This window comes from Mirounga leonina, unplaced genomic scaffold (assembly GCF_011800145.1).
Source record: "Mirounga leonina isolate KUSES-001 unplaced genomic scaffold, KU_Mleo_1.0 Mir_173, whole genome shotgun sequence".
NCBI classification, from domain to species: Eukaryota; Metazoa; Chordata; class Mammalia; order Carnivora; family Phocidae; genus Mirounga; species Mirounga leonina.
Window position 1 is genome coordinate 76,314,691 of NW_023270447.1, and position 14,830 is coordinate 76,329,520.

The window sequence follows — 14,830 nt, forward strand, 5'->3', positions numbered from 1 at the left end:
TTATATTTTATTCTTTTGGCTTATCTGTGGGCATTATTTCTTCTGTTAATAAAAGAAAGAAAGAAACTACAGTTATTAAAAAGTAACAAATCAGAGAAGGCTTGTCCCTGAGCTGGGAAGGAAGAAGCAGACAGAGTACTGTCTGGAGATTTTCTGTGTTGCCAAGAACTGGTCAGAGCAGAAGGCAGCCAGGGAAAGCAGCCCCCATCCCAAGAGAGGGTCCACTGGAAAGAACAGAACCCAGCTGGCCCAGCCCTGGAGGCCCACTCTTTCCAGGGGCCTGGACCCACCCCCATTGCAGGCCATCACCAGCCTGCATCTTAAAAGGGCCATTAAATAAGATATTGCCCACTTCTGGGGTGCCTGGGTGGCTCAGTCGTTAAGCATCTGCCTTCGGCTCAGCTCGTGATCCCAGGGTTCTGGGATTGAGCCCCGCATCGGACTCCCTGCTCCATGGGAAGCCTGCTTCTCCCTCTGCCTCTCCCACTCCCCCTGCTTGTGTCCCTCTCTCGCTGTGTCTCTCTCTGTCAAATAAATAAAATCTTAAAAAAAAAAAAAAAAGATACTGCCCATTTCCAAATAAAAAGAGCTTCACTGAGGAATGCCTGTTAATCCCCACCACCCCCGTGGCTAAAAATGTATTTCCCCCTCTCATCTATCTGCAGGGGTCAAACTGGGAGCTTGGAGGGTTCAGATGAGGGTTTCCCTAAGGAACTACAAGGAAAATGTCCAAGGCCTGGCTTGGACACAGAGCCCTGGTGTGTCTGTGCTGAACAGGGGTAACTGGGGTCAGCGATACATTCCTAGGTTAGAGTGGGGTGGGGCGGGATGAGGTGGGGCCTGCTCCAGGCTCAGTGAGGTTCAGGTAGGCACGATTAACCAACCCATAAGGTCCGTTGTTGTTGCTTTTTCTTTACAGTTTTCCTTCAAGGCCTGCCCCTGATGTTTGCTGAGATCTGATCTCACTGGAGAAGGGGGTGGGGAGGGATCTGCCAGGGTCTCCTGGGCCCTGAACCTTCTTAGAAAGGCAGAAGCCATGTAGTCACAGGTTAAGTGCTTGACCTTGGACCCCAGACATTCAGGTTTGGATTTTTGTGAATCCATGACTGATCTGCCTGGAAGATTTTTTTTTTAAAGATTTTTTTAAAATTTTATTTGAGAGAGGAAGAGCAAGGAGGAGAGGCAGAGGGAGAAGCAGACTCTCTGCTGAGCAGGGAGCCCAAGGCGGGGCTTGATGCCAGGACCCTGGGATCATGACCTGAGCCGAAGGCAGATGCTTAACAAACTGAGCCACCCAGACGCCCCTGCCGGGAAGATTTTTAAGGCCCTCAGTTTGGTGGCAGGTGGTCAGGCAGTGGGGAGTAGGAAGGGGAGGAGCTTCTGTGGCCTACTGTGTGAATATGAATCATTAAAAATTATCACAGGAGCTCTTAGTTTTTGAGCACTTAAGTATATGCCAAGACTGTGATAACATTTTCCCTGCCCTGTTTCACTCAATCCTGACAACCGCACAAAGATTTAGATACAGTCACCACTGCTAACTCATAGATGCGGAACCAGAGGCATGAAGAGGCCAGGGAACTTGACGGGGTCCTACAGCCCTAGAATGACCATGCTGGGATTCGAACCCGGGACGTTTGTCTCTAAAGCTCAAGCCCTGCACCTCCAGTCTCCCCCTCCAGGTGACGTAGAATCTGTACGCAGAGCACCCGCCCCAAACACACGCATGTGCACACACGTGTGCGTGCAGTAGGGCACCTCTAGCTGAGATCTTGGATTCTGGAGCCGAACTACTTGAGTTTGTATCTTGGCTCTACCATTTCCTATGTGGGTGACCTTGGGCAAGTACTTTGATCTCTCTGAGTCTCAGTTTCTTCATCTTGAATGTAGGCATAACTCCTACCTTGGAGGGATTTAAATGATTTCACACATGCATTTCGCACCGCTCTCATGCGCTAAGTCCTGGTAATGTCAGCTGTTGTTGCTGTCATTATGGGTGGCTCATCTTGCCTCCCAGGGAAACAGTGAGTTCCTTGTCTTGTCTCTTCTTCTGCTGTGGCCACCACGGCACTCAGCCCAGGGCAGATGCACCTGGTGATGGACGTTAGTCACCAGGCTCCTTCTCCTCAGAGGGGATGTGAGCATGAGTGTTCTCTCTGCCCAGACTCTGTCGAAATCTGAGTCATGCCTTGACAGCTGTCCCTGAAGAGATGCTGCAGCCTCAGCCCTCTCCCCTTTCACAATGAGCTCTGTCATTCACACCTTCCCCAGTCATGAGCAGACACCCCCAGGATTACCCGTTAATGGGCCCTGAGGACACCTCCAGGAGGAAGAGACTCGGAAGGCAGATGACAGGGACCTGACTCTAGCCAGTGGCTTTGGCTGTTTGGCCATATTTCAAAACTATCAGTGGCCTCGGAATTGATCACCCAGTATAGGGCCACCGTATTTCATTTGGTTGCACTTGGATAACTGACAGCTTACGCTCAGCCCCATCTGGACAGGACAAGTTTGGGAGGCTTTTGTTTCACTCTCATCCACTCTCCAGGCTCCCGGAAACCTGTGAGGCAGTTTGGGGAAAGTTAAGGTCCTCAACTTAAAGACTTATTGTGCCTTAGATAGTTTAGTGTTAATGATTATAAGCTCCAGGTCTTTAGCCAGGCCTAGGTTTGAAACCTGACTCTTTTAGTTAGCTGTGACCCTGAGCTTCATAACTTGTTTCTCTGAGTCTCTTTCTTCATCTATAAAATGGCAACAGGAGTAGTATTGACTCCATAGGATGGTTGTGGGTATTAAATGCATGTGAAGCACTTACCACAGTGCCTGGCACATGGCTGTCACCCATTCTTTTGTTAAGCAGTGGGGGAGAGAGCACTGGACCAAGAGTCAAGAGGTCAAGTGTTGAATTCCAGTTCTGCCGCTCATTGGCCGTGTTGACCTTAGGCAAGTTAACTCCCTTCGCTGAACCAATTTCTTCAACTGTGAAATGAAAAGTTTGGGTTTGAAGGTCATTCAAGTTTTTTTTAGCTAAGATTTGTGATCTGTGACTTTGAAGGTACCCCCCAAAAGAAAACAGAGTGGAAGAAAGAATTAGTACCAGATGTCTTTATCTGCCAGGATCACATTTCACAAGCCCCGGCAACTTGGCACCATCTTCAGAAGTCCCCCGTCCCCCACCCCACCATCCAGCAGCGACTACACTGAAGCTTATCAACCCCAAGAACTGTTTGCAAGACCCCAAGAGGCTTTCTGGAGCCACCATGAGACCCCAGGGTAGGCACAGGGCTAGAAAGCGAAGCCTGCATCACAATGAAGAGCCAGCCTCAAACATCACACCCCAGAATGTTGCCCTCAGTGCCTCAGGCAGCAGTTACTCTTCACTTCCTCAGAATGGATTAGTTTATGGCAAGGGAACGATGTTTCCCCTGCAGCCTGGGGTGTAGTGATCTGTTATAAAACCGGCCCCGCCAGGGAAATGGAAGGCTTTTTTTTTTCTTTTCTTTCTCTTTCCTTTTCTTTCTTTCTTTCTTCTTTCTTTCTTTCTCATTCTTTCTCGTTCTTTCTTTCTTTCTTCTTTCTTTTGGTGTAGTGACCTCTGACACAGTCCCCGCCCCCACCCCCGCTCATGCAGTCTGAGTCACCCCCAGCAGGGGGACAAATCTGGGGATAGAGGAGGCGTCTGGCATCCCCGGGAATGAGAGGCCTTCCCCACAGGAGTGTCCGTTAGTGCAGAGTCCCACTGAGTTATTCTTATGCCCTGTTTGACCCCAGGGGGATGCGATTGGTGGGATTTACAGAAAATAAAAAGCAATTGGTTTCAACTAGTTCTACCAGTTTTCCCCCCTACAGTAAAACATCACTTAACCATTTTAACGTACAAATTTCCTTTTACAGAGACAATGGGTTTTGGAGGAATTTATTGGTGGTAACAAACAGAGGCACTTTCTAGGAAGCCCTTAGTGCCCAACACGTGCCAAATATTTTATACCCATTATCTTATTATTTTAAAAAATTATTAGTTTCACCATGAGGAAAAAATATGACGATTTTCATTTTTCAGGTGGGCACACTGAGGCCCAGAGAAGTAAAGTGATTTGCTCAAGGTGACCGGTGGAGCTGGGACTTGCACCTGGGCTGGAATCACCCCAGAACATCTGGCAGCCACAACTTCGTGGACAAACTTGCTGGAAGCCTTGTTGGGGAAGCTCTGCCCCGATGGTGATGAGACCCAGATCTGCCCATCTTTTGTGACATCTCAGACTCTTTTCTGGAAGGCCCACCTGGTCATCTGGTCCCAACAGCTGGGACAGCTGTGGCACAGCGAGTGCAGGTGACTTGTCTAAGCCGGGCCAGGAAAGGGCAGAGCTCAGCCTCTCCTCTGTGGGAAACAGGCAGTTCTAGCAGTAGGGACGGTGATGGGGGACTCGGTTTCCTAGTCACTGTCATGTCCAATGGCCAGTAACCGTGAACTCTTTCCTCCTTTTCCTTCCACCCAGCAAATGTAGCATCCAGATGCAGCCAGTTGTGAGGAGAATATTTCCATAGAAATTCTGCAGTATGGATATCCTCTCTAGGCCCCAGTCCAGCCTGAGCCAGCTCCGCTTCTGGCTGGGAAGTTTCTTTCCGCTCAAGCCCACTCCCTTCCCCCTTTTTCTCCTACTTTCCTCAGGAAGTAGCTCTCTCTTCTTCGCAGCGCCTGGCTCTACCCTGCTCTGGCTCAACCTTCCCGGGCAGTTTACTCCATTACCTCTGCTGGACCCCAATCACTTATGAATTCTCTAAAGTCACGTCAGGGAATCCCACAGATGCGTCCTGGACAACACAGGAATGCCCAAGTTGTTCCAGGCAGAAAAAGTTCTGGGATCAAATCGCTTGGGCAAAGCTGCACACCAGACCCTCTTCTTAAAAATGAACAATCATGGGCGCCTGGGTGACTCAGTTAGTTAAGCAACTGCCTTCGGCTCAGGTCATGATCCCAGAGTCTTGGGATTGAGTCCCACGTCGGGCTCAGTGGGGAGCCTGCTTCTCCCTCTGACCTTCTCCCCTCTCATGCTGTTTCTCTCTCTCTCTCTCTCTCTCAAATAAATAAATAAATAAAAATCTTAAAAAAAAAAAAAGAACAATCACAGTCAAGTCTCTGAAAAGTCCAGCAGTCAGGAGACTTGTTTGTTGTTGTTGTTGTTGTTGTTGTTTGGGTTTTTTTGCTTTTTCAACCCAGGGTTTCCCAAACCGAGGTGTCCACATAATCATCTTCCCTGTCCCTGCTTCATACCTGTGATGACAGGAGAACCAGTGATCCACAGTGGAACACACTTTGGGAAATTCTACCTCCAGCCTTCCATCCAAGTTTGCAGTTAATCTTGCTTTCATTGATTTAAGCCTTTCCTGTTTCTTGGGGCTAATCTCACAAAATAATCTAAGGTGATTCCTGCCCAGTAGGGTCTTCAAGAAACATATACTTGATGGGGATGAAGATTTTCTTAAGACTTGATGATGGGGGCGCCTGGGTGGCTCAGTCGTTAAGCGTCTGCCTTCGGCTTGGGTCATGATCCCAGAGTCCTGGGATCGAGCCCCGCATCGGGCTCCCTGCTCGGCGGGAAGCCTGCTTCTCCCTCTCCCACTCCCCCTGCTTGTGTTCCCTCTCTCGCTGTCTCTCTATCAAATAAATAAATAAAATCTTTAAAAAAAAAAAAAAGACTTGATGATGATGCCCAGGACAGAGCAAAGATTTTCTAGATCGTGGAAGGAGAGGGAGTAGAATTTGAAACAACAGCAGACAGTGTTTACCAAATTTTTGTTTCATAACCAGAGGACCAAAGCCAGGAATGGAGAATAATCAAACCAGACCTTGGTCACAGATAAATTGTTTTTGAGTGAATGAATGAACAGACTTCCTGACTGGTCAAAAGGTCGGGAGACTGTGAATGAATGCTGCATGCACGCATGAATGAATGGATGAATGAATGAATGAAGATCGAAAAACTGGTCCGCAGATTAGAACCTGTCACCCATGTTCAGTGGAAGAAGCCAGACATGAAAGGACACTATGAATGATTCCATTTATACGAAGGTCAAGAACAGATAAGCTAGTCTACTATGGCAAAAACAGAGCTGTGGTTGCCTTTGTGGAGTAGGCATTGACTGGCGCGGGCACAAAAGGGCTTTTGGGGGAATAGAAATAGTCTCTATCTTGATTCCAGTGGTGGTTACATGACTGTATACTTTTGTCAAAATTCACCAAACTGTACATTTAAGATCTGTGCACTTATCTGTATTGTACATTTAATCGAAGAATAAAAATCATACTACTTAGGTCTTCCTGGCAATAATTCACTCCCTTGTCCATTATTTTCTCAAAGCACTTTGTCTACACAGGCAGTACATCACTTTTTTTTTTTTTTAGATTTTATTTATTAGAGAGAGGGAGAGAGAGCACAAGCAGGGGGGAGGGGCAGAGGGAGATGGAGAAGCAGACCTCCGGCTGAGCAGGGAGCCCGATGCGGGACTCGATCTCAGGACCCTGGGATCATGATGTGAGCCGAAGGCAGATGCTTAACGACTGAGCCATCCATGGTGCCCCAGCACATCACTTTCATACAGACCGCCCTCCAGGAGAAGTCTTCATGAGCATGTCTATTTCCTTCCCCCACTGCATGTGAGCTTCCCCCTGGAGCCCGCACATAGCAAGCAATGAACTGACATTGGTGAGATTGAGTTGAGGCCAGATTCATAAAAATAAAGGAAAACAACAGTAGATCTCATGTATTAAGCACCTGCTGTGTGTCAGGCTGTATGCTAAATTCCTCACACACTTCATTATATATACATGTGCTTATACATATATATGTATACGCACACACACACACACACACATATAAAACCCCCACAAGATAAACAGAGTAGCCATTAAGTCTGAAAACAGGCAAATAAGAATAACAAATGCGAATGGTTTAGCTACATTACATTATAATACAGGCAAAAGCATAGTATATTTCCAACTTTCTGGTCAGTGTATGATTGTGTGCGGATGTGTCTGTGTATATTATTATCAGTCTCCCTTTTACATGGAGATAGTGAGACCCAAGGTCACAGAAACGTGTAGGACTGACAATAGCAGACAAACCCAGGGTGCCTCAAGGGCATTGAGCTGGACTATTTCCAAAGTGGCATCACATAAATCCAGAAGAAATGTGAGATCTTCCTGGCCAAGGGACTTGAAAACAGTTTCCTTGAAATTGAAAATGTGTGGGCGCCTGGGTGGCTCAGTTGGTTAAGCGACTGCCTTCGGCTCAGGTCATGATCCTGGAGTCCCCGGGATCGAGTCCCACATCGGGCTCCCTGCTCAGCGGGGAGTCTGCTTCTCCCTCTGACCCTCCCACCTCTCATGCTCTCTCTATCTCATTCTCTCTCTCAAATAAATAAATAAAAAATCTTAAAAAAAAAAAAAAGAAATTGAAAATGTGTGTGTGCGTGTGTGTTCTGAGGGGTGTAAAGGCTCTTACGGGCTCCCATGGGTCCCGGAAGGGGCTGCTTATCAAGAGGAGGACTTGGGTGTCGAGTCCTAACTGCATGCACCATTTATCAGCTGCATGACATTACCTTGGGCAAATTATTCAATACCACTCAGCCTGGGTTCTCCCACCTTTGAGATGGGTGTAATACCAGTTTTGAGGGAGTATTCAATGAGGTAAAGCACGTAAACCTCTCAGCATGTTTAAGTTCTCAGTAAATGTTTGTTGAGTTTATTGCTATCATTTTGCTGTTTTCAGTAGGATTTCAATTCCCTGCCCTCCCCCGCCTCCCACCCCCCTCAAACAATTCTTTGGCCTGCTTCCAGCCTCTCCCTTTCCTCAGAGGGTGGAAGCCCAGGATGGGACACTCTACGAGCAGTTGTGACAGATAGTTTGAATCAGGAACAGTTACGACTGCAGCCAGTCAGCTCAGGGAGTAGAAAGAGTCAGCTAACTCCCTGGCGGGTGGTGACTGGGGGATCCCTAGCTGATTTGGGAAAAACATGAAACCTTTTTTTTTTTTTTTAAGAATCCTTGCCACCTGCTTTGGGCTTCTCCTTGCCTAGTTCATTCTGAAGTGAGGAATGGGGCCACAGTGACCCGAGTGCCCACCTTTGAATTGCATGCAAGGTCCCGGCCTCAGAGGTCCGGGGCTGGTGGGAAGACTGGACCCCTTTGGCTGGAACCTTGCCCTTTGGGATCCTGTGAGAGGGGCTGGCTGGGGATGAGGTTCCCCTCATTGTAGTTCTGAAGACTAGACCTTAGGGTTTCCTGGCTCTTAGCCTGAAACACCCCCTGGCAGGTGGAGAGCATGGCAGGGAAAAAACCCTCTTGACAGTTCAAGTGTTCCGTCTTCTTGATTTGTAGAGTCAATAGGCCAGTGTTATTTGAAATAAAGTAACAACCCATGGTTAGAGAGAGAGAGAGAGAGAGAAAAGCAATGAAAATGCAGATAAGTATAATGAAGAATAAAATAATAATACATTTAATAAATAATTTTTCATCCAAAGAGAACCACCGTGTTCTTCCCTACCTTTTTCTCCGCTTACAGGAAGGCCTTGGCCCCAGGATTAAATGCACAGGCTGTCTGAGCTGCACTCTAATCCTAGCTGTACACGTGTGGGCTAGTCTCCTAAACTGTCTGAACCTCATTTCCTCAACTGTAAAATGAAATTAAAGACAGCATCTATTAAAAAGTTTATTTAATAATTTTTTAAAGAAATGATCTATGTTATAGGGTTGAAATAATGCCATGCTCTTATCATAGCAAATACATATTCTTTTTTTTTAAAGATTTTATTTAGTTGACAGAGAGAGACACAGCGAGAGAGGGAACACAAGCAGGGGGAGTGGGAGAGCGAGAAGCAGATTTCCTGCGGAGCAGGGAACCTGATGTGGGGCTCGATCCCAGGACCTGGGACCATGACCTGAGCCACCCAGGTGCCCCGCAAATACATATTCTTACCAGAAAAATGACATCACTCCATAGATACTCTTTGTTACCTGCCTTTTTTCTCCCATTAGGCAACAATGTGAATCTCTTTCCAGCATTAACTATTCTATGAAGACCTTTGTATGGAAGACCTGGTCTCATTTACCAGTCACCCAAGGATGGACATTCCTGTTACATTCCTGTATTTCATTATTATAATCAATGCTGCATTAATATAACTACAGCTAAATCTTTGCACCCAGCCACAATTATTTCCTTGGGACCAATCTCAGGAAATAGAATTGCAGCATTTTAGGGTAGGCACGATTTTAGGACTTTTGATACCTGTTACCAAACTGCCCTCCAGAAAGGCTGTACCAAGTTCCTTTCCCACCAGCAGGGAAGGAGAGTGACTGTTCTCTGCACCATCACCAACACTGGCTTTTATCATTTTTGTCCATCTTTAAGCAATTATTCTTGAGCAAGGGATTTTCTTTTATCTGTCTGATTGAACTGGGAACTCCTGGAGGGCAGGGTAGGGAGGTAGCTCCTTCATCTCTGTGTAGTCCTGTGCCTAGTACATGTTCTACCCACAGTAAACACTCAAGAAATATTTGAACTGAGTCTCAGAAGCCAAGAGTGATTTTTGAAGTGCCCTGGGCAGACAGTTCTTATTAAATGCAAGACCTAACAACGAAGGATTCTACCTAGATGAAATTCAGGGACTGTACACAGAGGAAGACAAAGGCATTTCCAGAAGCACTACCCTGATATTCAGATGTTAATCAGCCAAGTGATAAGTTCTGAGATCAGCCTGGGTTGGGGCCACTGATCTGCCAGCAGATTTGCATGTGTAACTCGAGATCCACTCCAGTTTCAAATACTTAGGGGAGCTCTGAGCCGGGATACTTGGGTTTCGCACTGTCACCATTTTGGCGGTGGCCCAAGACACGTCACTTTATCCTTTTGGGCTTGGTGTCCCTGTCTGTTCAGTGGGGAGCTCAATAGTGTTTCCATGGAAGTATATCAACAAGCATGGGATTCTGCCTCCCTCTGCCTTCTAGTATCTACTGAGGATTTATTATGCCTCCTATCTGTGCTGGGGGGTGGTTAACGTGATGCAGCAGGAACTTTGGACAGCCTGGGTTCGAAACCCTTGCTCTGAAACAGTCAGTATATGCACTTGGCGATGGACTAATAAGACCTGCCTTGGAGGGTTTCGTGGGGAGATTAAGCACCCTCATCCGTGCAAAGCACTTAGGACAGTACGTGGTACCTAGTAAGCACTAAGTGTCAGCAACCATTATCTGATTTAAACCTCACAGTAACGCTGTGAAGGAACTATTTGCTATTGACTCCATTTTAAAGATGGAGAAACCCAGAGCAGAGAAGTTACACAAATGGTAAGGAGGAAGCCGGGACTCATCTCACGTCTGTTGGACTCAGGACTTCTCCATTTACAATATGAAACATTCATACTTAATATAATATTAAATTTATATTAAGTATTTTAAAATATATTAACTATTAAATAATATTAAAGTTATATTAAATATTCAAGCTGGAAAATAGTCCAGATCATCTAGTCCAATCCCCTCACCTGACAAGGCCCGGAGTGGAAGGGACTTGCCCAAGGCTACCACCCTGCAGGGTAATGACAGCGCAGGGCCAGGCTCCAGGCTCCCGAAGGCCGCTCAGGAGCCAGGTGCCTGGTGCCAGGGGCAAGGAGGCCTCTCCTGTTGCTGCCCTTGTTCCTGGGCTAGTGAGCGGAGCCCGGGAGCTTGTGGGGACCTGAGCAGCTCTGCAACCCAGCCCAGGCCAGGCGCCAGGAGAAGCCATTGTTGCCATTGGCCACTGCAATTACTCCTTTTGCCCGTAATTCTAGGTTCGGGTCCCCTGCCAGGGGGGAGTTAATCTACCAACTCCTGCCTGGACTTGCCCTCTCTGCCGCTGCCCTTGGTGCCAAGGCAGGGGGACCCCAAGCGGCTGTTCTGGCTGCCCAGCCAGCCCCGCTCCTCCCTTCGGGTCCACCACTGCGCCCGGTGAGCTGAGGATGAGAAGCTGCCCTCCTCCTCAGCAGCTCGCGCCTCTCCTGCCTTGTTTGCAGCCTAATTTCTTTTGAAGGATATATTTTATTTATTTATTTATTTATTTTAAAGATTTTATTTATTTATTTGTTAGAGAGAGAGAACGTGGGTGAGAGAGAGTGAGCGAGAGTACAAGCAGGGGGAGCTGCAGGCAGAGGGAGAAGCAGGCTCCCCGCTGAGCAAGGAGCCCGATGCGGGACTCGATCCCAGAGCACTGGGATCATGACCTGAGCTGAAGGCAGCTGCCCAACCGACTGAGCCACCCAGGCGTCCCGGATATATTTTATTTAACTCAACAGATAAAAAATATGATTTCAACATAAAGTCAACTTAATAATGTATTACCGAGGTATTTTTATATTCTTTTTTTGTACAAGTCTTCGAAATCTGGAATATATTTTACACTTACCACACATCTCAATGTGGATGCTACATTTTTTTTGGTTTTATTTATTTATTTATTTGACAGAGAGAGAGAGCACAAGCAGGGGGAGTGGCAGGCAGAGGGAGAGGGAGAAGCAGGCTCCCTGCTGAGGATGTGGGGCTCAATCCCAGGACCCTGAGATCATGACCAGAGCCAAAGGCAGACGCTTAACCGACTGAGCCACCCAGGCACCCCTGGATGCTACATTTTCATGGGCTAGTAGCCCAAAAGTGGAAACAACCCAAATATACATGAACTGATGAATAAACAAAAGGTGGTATATTCATTCAAAGGAATATTACATATTCAGCCATAAAAAGGAATAAGTGCAACATGGATGAAACCTTAAAAAAAATATGCTCAGTGAAAGAAACCAGACACAAAAGAGCATATACTAAATGATTCCATCTATGTGAACTGTCCAGAATAGGCAAATTTATAGAGGCGGAAAGTAGATTATGGTTGCCAGAGGCTGGGGGCAAGGGGAATGTGGAGTGATTGCTAATAGGTATGAGTTTTCTTTTTGGGGTGACGAAATGTTCTGGAATTAGTGGTGATGATTGCATAACCTTGTGAAGATACTGACAGCCACTGCGTTGTATACTTTAAAATGGCAAATTTAGGGGCGCCTGGGTGGCTCAGTCGGTTAAGCGTCTGCCTTCGGCTCAGGTCATGATCCCAGGGTCCTGGGATCCAGCCCCGCATCGGGCTCCCTGCCTGCTTCTCCCTCTCCCACTGCCCCTACTTGTGTTCCCTCTCTCCTGTCTCTCTCTCTGTCAAATAAATAAATAAAATCTTAAAAAAATAATAAAATAAAATGGCAAATTTAGTGGTATTGAATTACATCTCAATAAAAAAGTTAATGATAAAAAGATATTAAAAATATAATGTAGTCCTACCAAAACAATGAAGTGGTCCTTAATAGGAAAATATTTTATACTGATTCAGTTTCCAAATCTAAATAGAAATTAATTAAAATTAAATAAAATTTAAATTCAGGTCCTGAGCGGCACTAGCCTCCAGTCAAGTCTCGGTAGCCGCGCGTGACCAGTGGCTACCATATTGGACAGGGCAGCTCTGTGGTATTGCTGCTTCAGGTGATGGAAAGAGGTTCTAACTGACCATCCTCGGCCACTCCTAGGTGAATCCTGAAGGGATGGGAGGCAGCTTGGTACTAGGACGGGGTGGTGGATGAATGAAGCATTAAGAGAATAGAGACCCTTTTCTTCCCACCATGAGCAAAATCATATCAATTTTATTCTTCCTTTCCAACAACTTTTTTTTTAGATTTTATTTATTTATAATTTATTTATTTAGTTGAGAGAGAAAGAGAGAGCACAAGTGGGCAGAGGCAGAGGTAGAAGCAGACTCCCCGCCAAGCAGGCAGCTCAACCTGGGGCTCCATCCCAGGACCCCGGGATCACGGCCAGAGCCAAAGGCAGATGCTTAACTGACTGAGCCCCCCAGGCACCCTGCCCCCCAACAATTCTATCTCACAGGTGAGGAAATCCATAGTATGTCAAAACCAGGAGAAATCCTCAAGATAGCCAGTTTTTAAAAAAATTTACACAAAGTACAGTTCCTTCTGTGGTGTATAGTTCTGTGGCCTTCAACGAATTCATAATATCTCGTGTCCTCCGCTATAATCAAGCTACAGAACTTCTCTGTCACTCCCCAAGTTCCCGTGTACAAGGCCCATCTCTGTACTGCACGTCAGCTGTCATACCTAATTCCCTCAAAACTCCTATGCAGTGGTCATTCGGTGCAATGTGAACCCAGAGCAACCAGCTCCAAAGTCCACATCCTTAGCCACTGCTTTATGGGATTCATTTACTGAGTGCCCAGCGTGGACCTGGTATTCATTCGCGTCCCCCATTTCACCCATCACGCCACCTCACATAAGCCTTGCTGAGGGGCCGGGTACATAATCTCCTGGGACGTGGGCCCCCTCTGAAGCTTGAAGCCTACCTGCAATAGCAGCTTTGGGTCGGCAGGCCCAGGGGAGCCCCGGGCCCCTCAGCCATGCCTGGCAGAAGGGAGGCTCAGGCAGACATCCAAGGAGCCTTGCCCAGCAATCAGCGGACTCCCCCGGGCAGCGGGGTGGGGGTGGGGGGCTCGGGTGTTTCTCCCCATCCCTGGGAAACTATCACCTGGGTGTTCACAATCAGTTTTCAGGCTTCATCAGCCAAAAATGTTTTACTCTCAAATGGCCTGTTGTCATCTTCCTGATCTTCCAGATCATTTTTATAAACCCCTCTCTTTCTTTCCTCAGTAGGGGGATGTCAAGACTTTCCAGGCCTAACTGCAGGTGGGGAGGGAATCAGGCTGTTTTTGAGGAAGCTGAAGAGAGTACCAGAAGCCTCTCTCTGAGGCCTTGCTCACCCTAGCTCCTGCTGAGAACACTGCCCCCCCACCCCCCGAGGCTCTGGTCGCCCCAACCCAGGTTGAACCAGCAAATTTCTTTTTCTTTTTTTTTTTTTAAGATTTTATTTATGTATTTGAGAGAGAGAGAATGAGAGAGAGCATGAGAAGGAGGAAGGTCAGAGGGAGAAGCAGACTCCCTGCTGAGCAGGGAGCCCGATGCGGGACTCGATTCCGGGACTCCAGGATCATGACCTGAGCTGAAGGCAGTTGCTTAACCAACTGAGCCACCCAGGCGCCCGAACCAGCAAATTTCTATAAACACCCCCCGCCCCCCACCTCGGAGAACCATACAGTAGTCCTAACCCCTGGCCTTCAGGATAAAGCAGAGGCTAGGAGAAACCCAACTTTTGAGGTCTGTGGAAAGACAGCTGCGTACTTTGTGACAGTTCTCACTACGGGAAGAAGCCAGGACTAGGGGGAAAATGTACTACAGAGGCAAACACAATCAATGAACGATAATTTCTCATTAGCTTCAACTCCTGGGCTGAACTAGGAAGGGGATATAAAAGCAGAAATTAGCTATGACATCTAGACTTTTTGTCTGAGTTGGAGAGTTCGTTTGAGCCAAGATTGCGTTCGATTTACCAGGGCTATCCTGGGGGTTACTTTTCTTTTTTTTCTTTTTTTTGGGGGGGGTTACTTTTTTCTTGAATGCTCAAGCGTAATGGATGTTTGTTGAAGGAGTTTATCAAAATTTCTAAAGGCAATAAATAACTAAAAATTTTAAAATCACGTTACCCCACCATTCAATGCTAACATTTTCCCAATGCTAAATTGGGAATGCACACAAGGTGCTATGTTTTATAAACTTGTTTTTCCAAAAAAACCAGATCAATGGTTTTTCTTTGTTGTTGTTTTCTTAAAGGACAGTCTCAAGAGTTCTTAGGCACACCAGGGAAATTGTTAATATAACCAGAAAGGCTCCCCTCCACCAGCTTCCTGGGAGATGAAC